The sequence below is a fragment of the Somniosus microcephalus genome, chromosome 6 (genome assembly GCF_052327205.1).
Source record: "Somniosus microcephalus isolate GS21.2 chromosome 6, FLI_Smic_1.0, whole genome shotgun sequence".
In the NCBI taxonomy this organism is placed as follows: domain Eukaryota; kingdom Metazoa; phylum Chordata; class Chondrichthyes; order Squaliformes; family Somniosidae; genus Somniosus; species Somniosus microcephalus.
In genome coordinates, this window is record NC_140992.1 from 94,886,792 (window position 1) to 94,904,152 (window position 17,361).

A 17,361-nucleotide genomic window follows, 5' to 3' on the forward strand; every position below is an offset into this window, starting at 1 on the left:
TGAACAGCCCCTTGTGCGTGTTCACCATGACAAATTTTTTTGATTCTTCATCTAGCAATGTCTGCTGATACGCATGACTCATGTCCAGTTTGCTGAATCTTTCTCCCCCAGCGAGCGATGTTAACATGTCCTCCATTCTCCGAATGGGGCACTGTTCCAGTGATGATACTCTGTTCACTGTTAACTTATAGTCACCACACACCCTTACGTTACCGTCGGGCTTCAATACCGGGACTATTGGTGCCGCCCAGTCTGAAAATTTCACTGGTTCTATTACTTTGTCCTTTAGCAGGCGATCTAGTTCTGCCTCAACCTTGGTTTTCATTGCAAAAGGTACCGACCTTGGTTTAAAGAAACGAGGCGTGGCATCACTGGCTACATGAATCTTGGCTGTGGCTCCCCTTAAGGTGCCCAGTTCGTCCTTGAACACTAACTCATGCTTCATCAGCACTTCTTGCAGTGCCTCTGTACTGTCCTCCATTTTATTCATTGCCTGCCAGTCCACACTCAACTTACTGATCCACCCTCGCCCTAACAGGTATGGCCCTGACCCTGCTACCACTACCACCGTAAGCTCTTTGGTGACTCCTTTGTGTTCCACTTGTACTTCGGCCGCCCCCAAAATGTCCACCTTCTGTCCTGTGTAGGTTTTGAGACTAATGGGGCATGTACCTAGCTCTGGTACTTTTGCTTCCCCCCCCCCCCCCCCCCCCCCCCATAGCTTGGCGTACTCAGTCTGCGACATTATGGTTACACTACATCCGGTGTCAATCTCAAACTTTACTTGACCTCCGTTCACTATCAAATACTGAGTGAGAGGGGGTACGTTGGGCTTTGAAGTGTCTATACTGTATATAGTGAAAACCTCCTCACTAGACTCTTCCTCTTGTATGTAATTTGCCCGCTTTGTGTACTTCTCCCTCCCCCCTTTAGCATGCTTTGCCCCTTTAGCACTGCTTCTCTCACTCACTGCCCTTTTACAGACTTTCTTTAAGTGCCCTATTTTTCCACAATTGTGGCACTTTGCCTTTGCAAACCTGCAGTCCTTTGCATAATGGCTCATCCCGCCACATCGATAGCAATCCCCAACCCCGACTGGTGGACTTTTCGCGCCAGCTTCCATCTTGAAAACAGCTCCTCCCACTGGTTTACTCCATTTCTCCTTGCTCATACTGTTTAAGTCCTTAATGTCCTTGTTAGCCATCTCCATGGCTTGTACTTTTTTAAGTGCCGTCTCAAACGTTAATCCTTCTTCTGACAGCAACCTTTGCTGTATACTGTCATCGTTAACTCCGCATACTAGTCTGTCCCTTAACATGACTGTGAGCGCATTTCCAAAATTACAGTCCTGTGCGAGCTTCCGAAGCTCCTCCACATACTCAGTAACGCTTTCTTCCGGCCTCCTAATCCTCAAATTGAATTTCCATCTCTGTACTATTTCACTAGGTTTCGAATTGAAATGATTCTTTAGTAGACTCAGCAACTCATCAAAAGATTTTTCTCCTGGCCGCTCCGGGCTCAGCAGATTCCTCATCCGTGTATAGGTTTGCGCTCCCACACAACTCAGTAAAATGGCCCTTTTCTTTTCAGCACTGTCCACCTCGTTTGCCATAAAGAAATGGCTCAGTATTTCACAATACTCCTCCCGAGACTGCGACTTGCTGTCAAAAGGTACCATGGAGCCTACCGTTCCTGCCATCCTTGGAGTCCGGTCACTTCAGCCAAAAAATCAAACTCCGTTTCGACTCCCGCGGCCTAGCCTCGTGCTTTTCCGACTAGTTTGCTAACCAACCCGAGCACCTCTTCCGAATACTCCAAAACTTTTCCGTCCTTTATTCTCGTCGCCATATGTGGTATCTTGAGCTGGCCATAGATGGAGACAGACACAGGTTAACTCCGTAACATGGTTTAATCAACACTTGCACATAAAAGCTTCTGCCATGAGGCAGCAAAAACAAAGAGTACAACCAGTACAGATCAGACTTAACTCAGGAGAGCAATTGCCACAGCACCACCTGGTGGATCAGGTTACACATAACCTCCCAGGTTACTACACTATCACAGTGCTGTTTGTGGGAGTTTGCTGTGTGCAAATTGGCTGCTGCGTTTCCAACATTACAACAGTGACGACACTTCAAAAGTGCTTCGTTGGCTGCAAAGCACTTTGTGGTCCTGTGGTTGTGAAAGGTGCTATATAAATGCAAGTCTTTCTTTCACACTTGTGCTTGCCATAAGTTCTTCCCTACTCGGTCCAGCATACCTAGTTGTCGTACAAACAAGTGACTTTTTAAAAAAAAACATAGACAATTTGCTTGGTTTGTGGAAATAAGGCAATAATAAGAAATTTGTGGAGTGAGGAAGGAAAGCCTTGTAAAAGAGGATCTGAGATCGGTCCCGGCAGTAGAATTGAGTGGTTTGGTAAGCCAATCGTTTTTTTGTGATAAACCTGTAACACAATTCTGTTATACATTCACCTGCTGTGGTATCGCTCAAAAGTTGTTATCTTGGTTACGAGAGAGAGACTCCGTAACTGATGTTCCAGACCATATTGACCCCTTGTAAAAGGAGTAGGCCTTTTGAGGGATTTACAACATTGTACAGGCGACTATAAGGATCTTGCTCTGACTTGGTTAACTTGACTGGGAGTCCTTGTGTTATAAATGTCACATGGATACATTTTCAAATTTTAAAAAGAAATTAAACCCAACTCGGGTTCACAAAATAAACAATAGCAAAATACTGCAGATGCTGGAAATCTGAAATAACAGAAAACGCTGGAAACACTCAGCAGGCCTGGCAGCATCCGTGGAGAGAGAAACCGTTAATGTTTCAGGTCTGGGGCCCTTCTTCAGAAGTTCTGATGAAGGGTCTCCGACCTGAAACGTTAACTCTGTTTCTCTCCCCACGGATGCTGCCTGACCTGCTGAGTGTTTCCAGTGTTTTCTGTTGTTGTTTCACAAAATAAACAGTTTGGTGGCTTTTCTTTTGTATTTGTGTAAAGTCTGTGGGTTATATGGTGAATTAATACACAGACTACAAGAGTAACTTTAACAGGACTTTACTATTCGAAGGTCAGGGCGAATCTGCCCAATAAATCCTTACACAGCACTTGTATACCGGTGTGGTCATCACCGGTATTACAGTATACAGTAGCCAAGATAAAGTAGTGCAACCCTTAAAATAGTTCTCTTAAAGGTGGAACGTTACATACACTACAATCCTCCCTTTTTAGGTTAACAATATATACATATTCCCATTAATATAACATCTTAACATATATACAACTTTATGTGAAACAGTTCACAGATTCAGTCTCTCTGGAGGCTTCCGGACTCTGTCCGGATAACGCCTCGGTGGTGTAGTCATTTTCGGTGGTGTAGTAGGTTCTTCTGGCAAGGTCGATTTCAGCTTGAAGGACCGTTTCAGGTTCATCGGATTCCAGTATTACCGGATCGGAGGTAGATGCTCTGGGTATCTCTGCTTCAACATTAGACATATAGAGTTGTGGAGTAGGTTGGGCCTTTGTGGATGATTCTATGATCTGGTCAACATGGCGCCTTATTATGCTTTCACCAATGTCCACGGTATACATCAACGGCCCTAGCCTTTTTCCAATAGTTCCCGGCTGCCATTTCTCGGTACGGTAGTCCCGGGCCAAAACTTGTTGACCTATCTGAAAGGATCTAGTTGGCCTTTCATTCATGCCTTGAAATTGCCGGTTCTCTACATCCCTTCTGACGTTTGGCTTAATCAAATCCAGCCGGCATCTTATTCTTCTATTGAAAAACATCATGGCGGGAGTTTGGTTTGTGACCGCATGTGTTGCATTCCTGTACGCCAACAAGAAGTTATCTACCTTATGTTGTAGATTTATGTCTTCATTACCCATGGCCTTTATGGCCTTCTTGAAGGTCTGGACAAACCTTTCAGCTAATCCATTGGTGGCGGGATGGTATGGGGCGGACGTATAGTGCTTGACCCCATTGCTTTTTAAGAACTTCCTGAATTCTTCGGACACAAATTGCGGTCCATTATCAGAACAGATCTGTTCCGGCAGCCCATTCCTGGCAAATATGGTCCTTAATACTGTGATGGTTTTTTCCGTGGTGGTGGAGGACATTTTTATTACCTCCGGCCACTTGGAGTGTGCATCCACCGCGATTAAAAACATTGAGTCCATAAATGGACCAGCAAAGTCGATATGTACCCTTTGCCATGGAGATGAGGGCCACTCCCATGGATGCAGAGGAGCTTGTGGTGGTGCGTTTTGGACCTTCTGGCATCCTAGACAGCTCTTGGTTATTTCTTCGATGTCTCCATCAATACCTGGCCACCACACAAACACTCTGGCTAGGTTCTTCATTTTCACTCCACCCAGATGCCCCTCATGAAGCTCCTTTTAGTACTTTCTGCTGGAGTTTGGGTGGAATCACCACTCTAGATCCACACATCAAGGTTCCTCGGCACACTGACAGCTGTTCTCTTCTGTGCGAAAATGCTGGCAGCATTGGTTTGCCATGTACTGGCCATCCCTCCACCGTTAAATCGTAGACTCGTGAGAGAGTTGGGTCATTTCTTGTTTCCTTTTCGATCATGGAATTCGTTACTGGTAGACATTCCATTATGGTTGAGTGGAACATCTCCACTGGGTCCACTGTAGTCGCCTCTTCTTCCACTGGCAACGGTAGGCGCGATAACCCATCAGCATTTCCATGCTGTTTGGACCTTTTGTATTCGATGTCATATTGGTGTGCCCCTAGTAGAACGGACCACCTCTGTAGCCTTTGTGCTGTCATAGTGGAAACGGCCTTGTTAGGGTTGAATATGGACACCAACGGCTGGTGGTCTGTCAGCAATGTAAACTTCTTGCCCTGCAGGTAATGATTGAATTTCTTTACTCCCCACACAAGGCTGAGAGCCTCCCTATCTATCTGAGCATAATTTCGCTCAGCGGAGGTCAATGATCGAGACGCAAATGCGACTGGCCTTTCCGAGCCATTTGGTAACTTGTGTGAGAGTACAGCTCCAATACCATAAGGGGAAGCATCACAAGCTAGACGAAGAGGTAGCGTTGGGTTGAAGTGAGCCAACACTTCCTCAGAGGTAATCAACGCCTTGCTTCTGCGAAAGGCCTTCTTACAGTCCTCGCTCCACTTCCATGGTACTTCTTTCCGCAACAGAGCATTCAGCGGATGCAGCACCGTGGATAGATTTGGCAGAAACTTATGGTAATAATTAATCAACCCCAGAAACGACCTCAACTGTGATACATTTTCCGGAGCGGGGGCCTTCACGACCGCTTCGATCTTGTCAGGTGACTTGTGCAGCCCCTCTTGGTCAATGACATGACCGCAGTACGAGATCCGTTTCTGGAAGAACTCACATTTCTGGCGATTAACTCGAAGGCCATATTCCTTCAACCTGGTGAGCACCAGTTTCAAATTTGTGAGGTGTTCCTCCTCGTCTTCTCCCGTAATCAGGATATCGTCCAAGTAACACTGAGTGCTTGGAATACCCTGTAAGACCTGCTCCATGGCCCTCTGCCAAATTGCTGGAGCCAAAGCTACTCCAAAAACCAGTCTATTATATCGATACAAGCCTCTGTGCGTGTTGATTGTGAGATACTGGCGTGACTCTTCCTCGACCTCCATCTGTAAATACGCTTGTAGCCCGGTCTCTCTCACCGGCTACGTTCCTGCTTGCACCGTGGCTTCCGTGCCCCACGCTGCCCCAGTCTCAGCGCCTCTGGGCCCGACTTCTGTCCGGCTCCTTGCCCCCCCGACCGTGGTCGAGTTCACCGCCCTTCCTCCGTTTTTTATTTTATTTTCCCCCTACTCACAGTCAACGTGGCCGACTTGCTTCTCGTGGCTGATCGGCTCACTCACCACCGTGGCAGAAGGGACGATCACTGCCTGTTGCTGATGGAAGGCTTCGTGTCTGAATTCTTCCTTCTTCCTTGCTCTGCAGACTCGCGTCTTCTCTCAGCAGAATGACGAGGGTGGGTGCCTCCTCTCGACGCTCGTTAACTGCTTCGGATGTATCGCTGCCGCAGGGTAAGATCGAACTCGTCGCCACTGTAAAGTCTGTGGGTTATATGGTGAATTAATACACAGACTACAAGAGTAACTTTAACAGGACTTTACTATTCGAAGGTCAGGGCGAATCTGCCCAATAAATCCTTACACAGCACTTATATACCGGTGTGGTCACCACCGGTATTACAGTATACAGTAGCCAAGATAAAGTAGTGCAACCCTTAAAATAGTTCTCTTAAAGGTGGAACGTTACATACACTACAATTTGGACCTGGTTTTTTGATGCTTGCTTGTTCCACATTTAGTATTTGCTCACTAAATTGAACTGCTTTTGATATGCATGATATAATAGGTGGGCACTAAAGGCCTTGATCTAATGTAGTTGAGACGCAAGTTGCTTTGGTTGGCAATCTGATATACAAGGGAGGAAACTTTTAATTATAGGCCACCATGACCGGAGAAGGAATTTGATATTTTGCTGGGCACAGAGCTCTTGGAAAGAACTTGTATTTTTTTTTCCATTGAAGACCATGAAGGTGGAGGTGTCCTTCCCAGCAAACCTGCTAATCAGCATTGCCTGCAGCATTTTTCAAATCTGTACTGTGGTCATTATATTGTGATGTGGTGTCCACTCCACGTATTGGCAGTCATTGGTATTCAGACTTCCTTGCTCACAGTGGTTAGTTTAGAAGCTTGCTGTGTTTTTTGGGTACTGCTGTTCTTTCCCTCTAATCTAGAAATTAGATGGCTTTACTGGTAGGAGGGATAGACTCAAAATACTGTAAATGGTGTAAATTTAGCTGTTCTAGATCAGAGTATTGCTTTTTATGTAGGTTATTGGACATTGGCTAGAAAGCAATTTACTGGTGGTTGTATCTATATTGAGAAAATCTGTAAAATGCAATAAAACCAGCCTTAATGCACACAATTTATAACAATTTGAAAGACTACATCTAAAGCAACCCTCGATTGTAGCAATTTGAAAGCCACCATCTAGTTTGCTGTTGAAATCAATTATTTGCATGGAAGGTGCACTAAATATTGCCAAAGAAGGCTCATTTTAAATCTGTTCTTCATTGGCTCTGATGCCCTGAAGCACATTGCAGGGAGATGTATAAATAGTCCATTTTCATACTTTATCAAATTGTGTTGGATTCAGTTTTTTTTAATGAATCCTACCTGGTTTGTTTATATTCTGGGTGCTTTTAAAGCTGACCACTAACTGTAAACACTATGGGGGAGAAATTCAGTATCACCCCATTTGGGGCGCAATTATTGGCCTGGCGCTAATTATCGCCTCCAACTGCAAACTTGGCTTTTATCACCCCTGGAGGTGATTGGAGCGCTAAGTCAGGCGCTTCACACCTGTCTTAAGGCGCAAAGGCCGCAGAGCGCTGACGAAGCTCATGTGATGTCAGTCAGCAATGGAACACAGACACACTGTCGCTGTCCAGTTCTTAAAGGGGAGGGTTGATCTTGCTCTCCATCCACGTCCTGCTCATTGCAGCCTTGAATCTTGGCCTGGAGAGACCTGTACATCAAATCGACTGGAAAGAACAATGGAGAGACCCAGGGAAGAGCTCAGGGTGCAGCCCCCACCATCTCTCTTCTAAATTGATACAAGGAAGGGCAAATCAAAATGAATCTGCAAAGTGCTGCTCAGTATCCAAAACTCCTTCACACAGCGTTGAATCTCTCTCTCTCTCTCTCTCTCTCTCTCTCTCTCTCTCAATGCATGGTGCGAAAATGTCACCAACAAAAAAAGGCAGGAAGCGGTCGCCTTTAAATAGCACTCCCCAGTCCCTTCCTGACTGCAAAACATTCCCCTCAACCTGTTGCTGCAGGTAGTAAGGCAGGGAGCGCCACTCAATATCCGGCCTGGGGCGTTGCACATGCGACTGACGTCACGATCTGCCAGCGCAGGAGATCATGGCGATTAGTGTTTAGCGCTGCCGCAAAATGTCTAGTTAATTTCGTGAGTGGCGCAAACATCGCCGCACACAGGTGCTAGTTGCTTTGCGCCCCATTAGCGCCCTCAAGGCGCTAACGGGAGGTGCAAACCAACTGAGTTTTTTTTCCCCCCTATGATTCTTCATTCATGCAGCACAGGGGCAGACTGCAGAAAAATGCATAAGATGTATGTGCATGCATGTGTCGTTCTTGCAAATATGGAGTTTAAAACCTGTTTTCAGTTGGTCTTTCCATGGTGATCAAGGTAAGGCTGTAAGATTCCCAGAAAGCCCGTCCGTGTAAATGTTGTTTCCTTCAATAATCAGACAACAGACTGCAGGGAACGATTCAACAGGTGTTTACTGAATGAGGATTACTCTAGAACTAACTTTACAGATCATTACTCAGGGTTTATATACAGGTGTGGTCACTGCCAGTACTACAGTATACAGGAGCTGTAAAAAGTAGTTCTCTCCCTTAAGGTATTTATACACATTACATACATTACACAGAGGAAGGAAGAATTGGTGTGCAACAGCAGCCATATGTTCTTTGGCTAACTGAATTCAGGAGTATTTCCACATAGTGGCAATAACCATCCCTAAGGCATGTGATCATCCAAGCACAGAAGCCACAGAATAAGGGCTGAGAGATTATGTAATCAATGTGTTCAGGTTTTGTCCCATGTGCACAAAACATTGAAGACCAGGAAGTCTTTCTATATGTAGCCTGGCGAAATGGAGCAGCACAGGACACGAACTTTCGTTTTTGGGGTTTTTTATTCTGTATTAATAACTTGGGTCTAGGTTTAGGATGAAATTGTAAATACATAAAACACAGTCGACAAAATACGGCAGTGGCTTGCTGCAAAACAGAACATGAGGCAAACCATAGGTGAAGGCAGTTAATTAACTAACAATCATTATACAAAACAAAACGTATCATACCATACATTCGTATGTCCCGTTATCACTTGTCACCTCTTACAAGCAAACAGAAAGTATTAAACTCGTTCGAAACGTAGCCCCAAGGGCTCAACAACAATTTTAACAAAGGTTAACACCAGCACATGGTGGGACAATCTACAAGCATCCCCGTGATATCGAGTGATTTGGGAAACAATATCACTTTAAAACTATGTCTGGCTGCACTAAATGCTGTTTTAGTTGTACTTTACGCAGACTAAGTTCATTTAAAAAGTCATATTCACCCCAACTCTCCTGAGCACACCCCCCACGCTGGATCTAGAAAATGGAGGCTGTGAAGAAAGGGGAGGTTCCTTTGGCATCACATGGCCTTACCCATAACCCTTTTCTCAAATTCTAAAGGGGAAAATGAACCGCGCCATCTAGTGGACTTAAATATTCACTGCATTTTCCCACTTGGCTACATTCTCCCCTGCTTTAAAGTCAACGTCCTCGGTGACTTAGCACCCGTTTTTCACTTCTTTTACAGCTTCTCGAAAAAATGCAGTACCCAGACTCGATAAAACATGAGAGAACACCTCAGGACTGAGTGAGACTGCATTACAGGCTGACTGAGGCAAGTGGTATGGGTTAGGGTTTACCCCAGCATTGGCTCTTTTAGTTCTGCGAGGAGCCGGAATGGGTACCTCAACCTCTCCCACACTCAGAAGGGTCTGAATGCTCTGGCTCAGAAACAGCCTCTGATTCCTGTACATCTTGGGCGTTACCAACAGGATCATTGTTTACTTTTTCCTCCTGAGTTAACTCTGGATAGGTGACTTCCTCTACCACAACAAACTCAGTATCAGAGGGCTCTGGCAACGATTCTGTCAAAAGAGTGACAGGGGGTACAGTGACAGGGGACTTGGTTCTCGTCCGCCTAGGCTCAGGGACAGGGGTAACACATGGCCTAAGATTAACTCTATGGACCCTTTTTAAAGGACCGCCCTCTACAGGCTCAACTGCATGTGTAGTACCCTGTACCTCCACCACTCTGTACACAGTAGGACCCCACGCATCCTGAATTTTGTTCCTACCCAAAGGCCTGTGTCGTAAGTATACCAACTGACCCACCTCAATGGTTGGACAGTACACTTTGTCTTTGTTAAGTTCAATTCTTTGAGCTGATTTCTTTTCAGTGTACTCTCTTGCCCTTGCATGTGCCTCCTTCAAACGCTCTTGGTGGACAACCAACCACTCATGTTTCTTGTCTAACACTTGCTCCTGACCTAATAAAGCATCTACAGGAAGGTGTGGATGAACCCCGAAAAGCAGATAGTACGGTGAGTAGCCAGTCGTAGCATGGGGTGTTACATTGTAGGCATACACCAACTCGGATAAGTGCTCAGGCCAGCGGTGCTTCTTTTCTGGAGGCAGTGTACGCAAAAGATCATGTAAAGATCTGTTGAATCTCTCACATTGAGCATTTCCTTCTGGGTGGTGTGGGGTAGTGCGGGTTTTCTTTACACCATAAAGCTTACACAGCTCGGCAATGATTTCACTCTCAAAATTTCGACCTCTGTCTGAATGCAATCTTTCTGGGACCCCATACTTCATGAACCACTCTTTGAGAAGGACTTTTGCCGTGGTATCAGCCTTTTGGTCCCGAGTAGGGAAGGCTTGTGTGAATTTAGTGAAAACATCGGTCACCACTAACACATTCTCACGACCATCGGAGGCCGGTTCCAGCATGGTGAAATCTACAGCAACTACTTCAAGGGGCCGGGAGGCTAGAAATGATTTCATAGGGGCATGTATCTTGGGGTGGGGCATTTTTGTCAAAACACACCTCTCGCATTTCTTGACCCACTGTTCCACATCCCCATACATCCCAACCCAAAAACATCTCTGTCTCAAAAGGTTCTGTGTGCGCTCTATTCCCTGATGGCCCATACGATCATGCACACCTTCAAGCACGACTTCTTTCAAACAAGAGGGCAGTAGTAGCTGGTGACACTCACCAACATGGACATCCTCGATTACACGGTACAACAAACCATCTTGCTCACAAATACGGGGCCACTGCTTTAACGTGGATAATACTAGCTTGGATAACTGCGACCTCTCCTTGTAAGTTGGCCTCCGCTGCTCACCCCAAAACTTCCTAAACATGCTGAGGGTGGGGTCTGTGTCCTGAAACTTACGTAGTTCCTCTTTAGAGTAACCGGGAAGTGTTGGTGTGTTACCCTGCAACTCACTACGCTCAGTACTTTCTTCTGCGTCCGAAACACGGATCTGTCTGACTTTACAGCACTTGACTCCTGCTGTCCCTAAGTCTGGTCCTAGAGTTGTTCCCTTGTGAGTGACATTACATATGGCCACACAACCATCATAGTCCGCATCCCCACTGTCTGACTCGGGCTCCCCTGCTAACGGCTGCCTAGAGAGGGCATCTGCTGCTGCATTACAGCGGCCTGGGCGGTACTTGACGTCCAAGTCAAAAACAGCTAACTGAGCCACCCATCTTTGCTCAACAGCACCTAACTTAGCTGTAGAAAGGTGACACAGGGGGTTGTTATCTGTTATGACAGTGAACTTGGAACCTAGAAGGTAACCTCGAAATTTCTCTGAAACAGCCCATTTGAGGGCGAGGAGCTCTAGTTTCATACTGCTGTAGTTTCTGTCATTTCTTTCAGCATTACGGAGCCTCCTACTGGCATATGCTATCACTCTCTTCCTATCTCCCTGCTGCTGGTGGAGGATGGCACCTAATCCTAGGTTACTGGCATCCGTCTCTACAATAAAAGGCTGAGTGAAATCTGCGTAACCTAACACTGGAGCACTGATCAGCTTTTCTTTCAGCCGTTCGAAAGCAGCTTGGCACGCCGCTGTCCATGAACCTTCAAACAACCGTTTTGCTTTTGCTGGGCTGTCTTCCCTAAGGCATGCATTGACTACGTCATGGAGAGGGCCAGCTCGTTTAGAAAAATCCTCAATGAACCTCCTGTAATAACTACAGAAACCAAGAAATGACCTCAGATCTTTGACTGTACTGGGGACCGGCCACTTCTTTACGGCGGCAATTTTCTCTGGATCTGTCCCTATACCCTCCCCTGAAATTTGATGCCCAAGGAACCTGACTTCCTGCTGCAGGATGTGACACTTTTCAAGCTTTACTTTCAAACCTGTCTCTTTCAGTCGTCTTAGAGCTGTCTCAAGCCTCTCTAAATGGTCCGGGAAGGTCTGAGAGAACACAAGGATGTCATCTAAATACACTAATAGGATGTGGAACACTAAGTCGCTCATAGTCGCTTGCATAAGTCGTTGAAAAGTCGCAGGTCCATTACAGACACCAAAAGGCATTCTGAGGTACTCAAAAAGGCCAAAAGGAGTTGTAAAAGCAGTCTTAGGCCTGTCACTTTCACGAACAGCAACCTGGTGGTACCCACTTGCAAGATCAATGGTCGAGAAGAACTTTGCACCATGAAGGGCATCAAAACTCTCGTCTATGCGGGGCAAAGGAAATGCGTCACGTCTGGTTTTTGAGTTTAGTTTCCTAAAGTCAACACATAGTCGTATGTCTCCATCAGTCTTACGAACTACCACTATGGGTGAAGCGTATGAACTATTGCTCTCCTGGATGACACGCTTTCTTAAAAGCTTAGTGATGTGGTCCCTCACCTCTTTGTACAGTGTAGGTGGGATACGACGGTATGGCTCTGTAACTGGTGCGTCATCTACCAAGTTAATCTCATGCTCAACTTTATCAGTGTAGCCTAGGTCCTCATCCTTAAAAGCAAATACTTCTGAATACCTGGCTAAAAGTGCACCTAACTCTGCTTGTTGGCCCTGTGTGCCACCTATGTGTAGTTTGTCCAAAAGCAACTGAATGTCTTTGTCTGTCATCTGTCCTTCTTGTCTGCCAACAGTTACTTCCTCTGTGTCAGCGGAGATGCGTTGAAATTGCACCTCACAGGAGTCCTTGTCTACACACTCTGCCTGAGTCGGAATACCAAGCCTGGTCCTGGGGTTTAACCACACATCCTCCTCAGAGAAATTTACCACCTGCACTGGAAATAAATGTCCCTTTGATTCAACTAGAGTGGGGACAACTACCAGGCCACCTGGCAATGGTGTGTTACCTGGCTCCAACAGCATTTTAGTGCTGCCACCTGACTGAGTTTTAAGTCCCTTTACGTAGACTGTAGCTATGGAAGACGCAGGCACATGTACAGCACCCCTACCAGCTACACGGACAGAAGATGACTTTGGAGTGATGTTACACTGTTGTACTTGCTGAAATGCTTCCCTCCAATCTGAATCCAACTTTCCCCCTAGAGTAGTGTCAAACTCAGCATGAACTAGTTGTCTGCATCGGCTGATGATGTTCATACCAATAAGACCTGGTGCTGCAGGCTGTGACTGCTGATGCTCTTTGACTACCAGGAAACCACATTCGGGTAAGGTTATGCCCATAGTTTCAACGTCTAACTCAAGGTAGCCCAAGTAGGGAATGTCCAACCCGTTGGCGGCAGTGATCTTAAGCCACCCGGTTGTAGGCAGCATATCCTCATCCCTCCCAAGTAAGTGCTCTCTGAAAAAAACTTCAGTAATAGTGCTGACTTGGCTCCCGGTATCCAGTAAACAGTTAGCAGTAACCCCCCCAATCTTGAGATCTACTACTGGACATTTACCTACTGCACGGTCAAGAAATCTGTCACGAATACCAGTACTGTTCTGAGAGCCTGCAGGTTTTCCTCGCATTGCCCGGCTCATGGCAATCGAGGGAGTTAGTTTTCCTGCACCCCAGCCAGCAGTGGTGGATGTGTTTGCTACCTCGTGCTTCTGAGGACACTGTTTGGCAATGTGCCCCGCCCCGTTACACTTAAAGCAAATAGGCTGACCTTCATCAGTGAACTTTGGCTTGGCTCTAGGTTTCCCAACCTTGTCATTACCCGTGTTTTCCTTCTGTAGAGCAAGACCCCGTACTGCCTCTGTTAGTTCCCTGATAGCTTTACCCTGTTCCGCCACCACTTTAAGAACATCCTGTAAAGTGACAGCCTGGCTGCCTGGTACCCCAATGGGAGAACACTGAAGATCCCTCCCCGTACTGTCACACACTACATTCTTGCTCTTTGCAACTTTAGTGCTACAGGGCTGGTCTTCTAAGGACCATAAGACAGCTTCCTCACGTACATCGAACAGGGTAGACTGGGGGTTGTCTCGTACAAACTTGCGCAACTCTCTCCGGAGTGAGGGAATCTCTAACACCATCAACAAATCTGTTTCTGACAACCCGTTTTGTGTCCGGCACAGCATCAGGTGATTGCTTTACCAAAGTTCTAATAATCTGAGAGAGTGCATGTGAGTATTCTCGGAAATCTTCACCCTCTTCTTGCTTGCGTCCATAGAAAGTTTCTAACAGCTGGGACTCACTGCGTTTTTCGGTGAAAGCCCCCCTTAGGTAACTGAACAGGTCACTGGGCTGCTTAGACTCTCCACCCAACCGTAACCTAATTTCCTGTAGGGCTGCCCCCCTCAACAAAGATCGAATGAAATCTACCTGCTCTGCAGGAGTCTGATCTCTAGCTCGTAGTACACTTTCAACCTCTTCAATGAACTCATCAACTGAACGACTATCTTTAGATACCTCACCACTGAATGGTTGGATCTGACGCTCTCTGGGTACATACACATATGACTTGGTTGCCCCATTACCTAGAGTGGCAATAATTGCCATTGCTTGGTCATGGTTTTTTTTCAACTCTGAAATCTGTGCCTTGAGTTCATCTATCTGGTTGCCCTCACCCACACTAGAGGTATTGTCCTCACCATCCGAATTGTGAGCTCCACCCGCCTCCTCAGGAGGGTCTAACATTTTGACTCAGTTCACAAGTCCCTGACAGTCACTGAATGGGATGGCTGCTGCGACGATTCTTCTCCAATGGTGTCCCTCCTCGGTGCCTTGATGGGTCCTCTCCCAGATTGGTCCTGGCGCCCTCTGGATCCCGTCTGTCTGGTCTGGTCCTCCTTAGCAACCCCAGGCAGCACTCTCCGTCCGTCTCCAGGTCCACTTGGCACCACACCGCTCTTCCCCCACTGCCGTATTTTATGTAACTTTCCCAAACCTGAGAAACTCCAAGCTAACAGACCCCGCTCCTGGTACCAAAATGTGTAGCCTGGCGAAATGGAGCAGCACAGGACACGAACTTTCGTTTTTGGGGTTTTTTATTCTGTATTAATAACTTGGGTCTAGGTTTAGGATGAAATTGTAAATACATAAAACACAGTCGACAAAATACGGCAGTGGCTTGCTGCAAAACAGAACATGAGGCAAACCACAGGTGAAGGCAGTTAATTAACTAACAATCATTATACAAAACAAAACGTATCATACCATACATTCGTATGTCCCGTTATCACTTGTCACCTCTTACAAGCAAACAGAAAGTATTAAACTCGTTCGAAACGTAGCCCCAAGGGCTCAACAACAATTTTAACAAAGGTTAACACCAGCACATGGTGGGACAATCTACAAGCATCCCCGTGATATCGAGTGATTTGGGAAACAATATCACTTTAAAACTATGTCTGGCTGCACTAAATGCTGTTTTAGTTGTACTTTACGCAGACTAAGTTCATTTAAAAAGTCATATTCACCCCAACTCTCCTGAGCACACCCCCCACGCTGGATCTAGAAAATGGAGGCTGTGAAGAAAGGGGAGGTTCCTTTGGCATCACATGGCCTTACCCATAACCCTTTTCTCAAATTCTAAAGGGGAAAATGAACCGCGCCATCTAGTGGACTTAAATATTCACTGCATTTTCCCACTTGGCTACATATAGAGCAAAAGCTCTTCCAGATTATATTCTAGGAAGAGAAGGTACCCAGTAGAATGGTAAGCATTTTTATAACTGTTTAGTCTTTGAAGTATATAGTGTATTTAAAAAGCTGCTTGCTTTTTTTTTCCTTTTTCTGCCCCCCACCCCCTTATTACTACCATTGACGGTGCTTGGGTTCACCTTCAAAGGGTCAGTTTAAAACGTGTAATACCAGCTTTGTACATTTTGTAAGTTCTATTTAGGTTTGAGTTGCCTTATTACAGTATTTCATTTTTTATAATGGTTCCCTAAATGTGTCTTTTTTTATTCGTTCATGGGATGTGGGCATCTCTGGCAAAGCCAGCATTTATTGCCCTCGAAGGTGGTGGTGAGCTGCTGCCTTGAACCGCTGCAGTCTGTGTGGTGGAGGTACTATACTTGTTTGTAGTGGTTTGTTACAACTGAGTGGCTTGCTAGGCCAGTTAAGGGTCAACCACATTGCTGTGGGGTCTGGAGTCACACAGACCAGACCGGCAGATTTCCGTCCCTAAAGGACATTAGTGAACCAGAGAGGTTTTTATGACAATCCGGTAGTCTCATGGTAACCCTTACTGATACTAGCTTTTGACTTTGGTCACTGAGCATTATTGACTCATGAAACGGCAAAAGCCATTAGCTCAAATGTTACTCATTTAATTTAAATTCCAAAGAAGGTGCATATTCCACTGTAAAGTTGCAAGTCTGGTGTAAAATTTTCTTCAAGCTACACTACAACCAGATGCTTGGGCTCCAGCAAATTTGGTTTTCTCTTTTTTGGGTTTGCAACCAAACCATAGTGCAGTGTTACAAACCTTTCTCTCTTTCTTGGGCTCTCTCTCGAACTCTCCTTTTTCCCCTACCCAAAACAAGGCCACAATCCCAATGTCTTGCTCAAGGGCCACTCTCTCGGTTACTGCAGTATGCTGCACCATGGAGTAATGGGACGTTGAGCTACGTCCTGGCCCCTCCCACTGAACTCCTGATTTTCAATTGTGCTGCTGTGGACAATTCACAAGAGGAGGCCAGGCTCCTCTCTTCTAAAGGAAGAGAAAAAGCTGTAGAACTATCTTAATATGCCTCTTGTTCTTGCTGTCTGGAAGTAAGGATAAACTTGTTTCCTAATGGCATTCCCTTGCTTTCTTTTGCTGACAAAAGGATAGGGGAATAGTACTGAATCCCAGTTTAGTCAGCAGGCCACAAATGGAGCCCAGCAGTCTACAAAGAGCAATAGTGAAGAGGCAGGGCATAAATTGCTCCTGGCTCTCATTGGACACCATTGCTGTAGCAGCTGTGCCATGTCGGAGCAGGTTTCAGCTATCTTGATTAAAATCAAAGAAATTAACTCATGGAGTTGCAACTTTACAGATTTTTGTGGTGTATTTTGCTGATCTTTGAGCTATTGGAAGATTAGTGCTTCTGAGGATAGTTTCGTAAAGACGATCCATCCACTATATTTGAAGTGAATTGGGACTTGAATTAGAATTTTGATTCCTTGAATTTCAACCAACACTTGTTGGCACAGTACATAACTGTCTATATACTGGGTACGTAGGAATCATTGCAGAGAGCTGTCTTGACATGGGGTCAGAGTTGATGGGCGTTCACTGATT

At 45.8% G+C, this 17,361-nt stretch overlaps 1 protein-coding gene across 2 annotated transcripts in view; it reads left to right on the forward strand.

Annotated features, from left to right (window-relative positions):
* efhd1 (EF-hand domain family, member D1) overlaps positions 1-17,361 on the forward strand; it is a 146,116-nt gene that overhangs the window by 124,269 nt on the left and 4,486 nt on the right. The window lies entirely within an intron of this gene.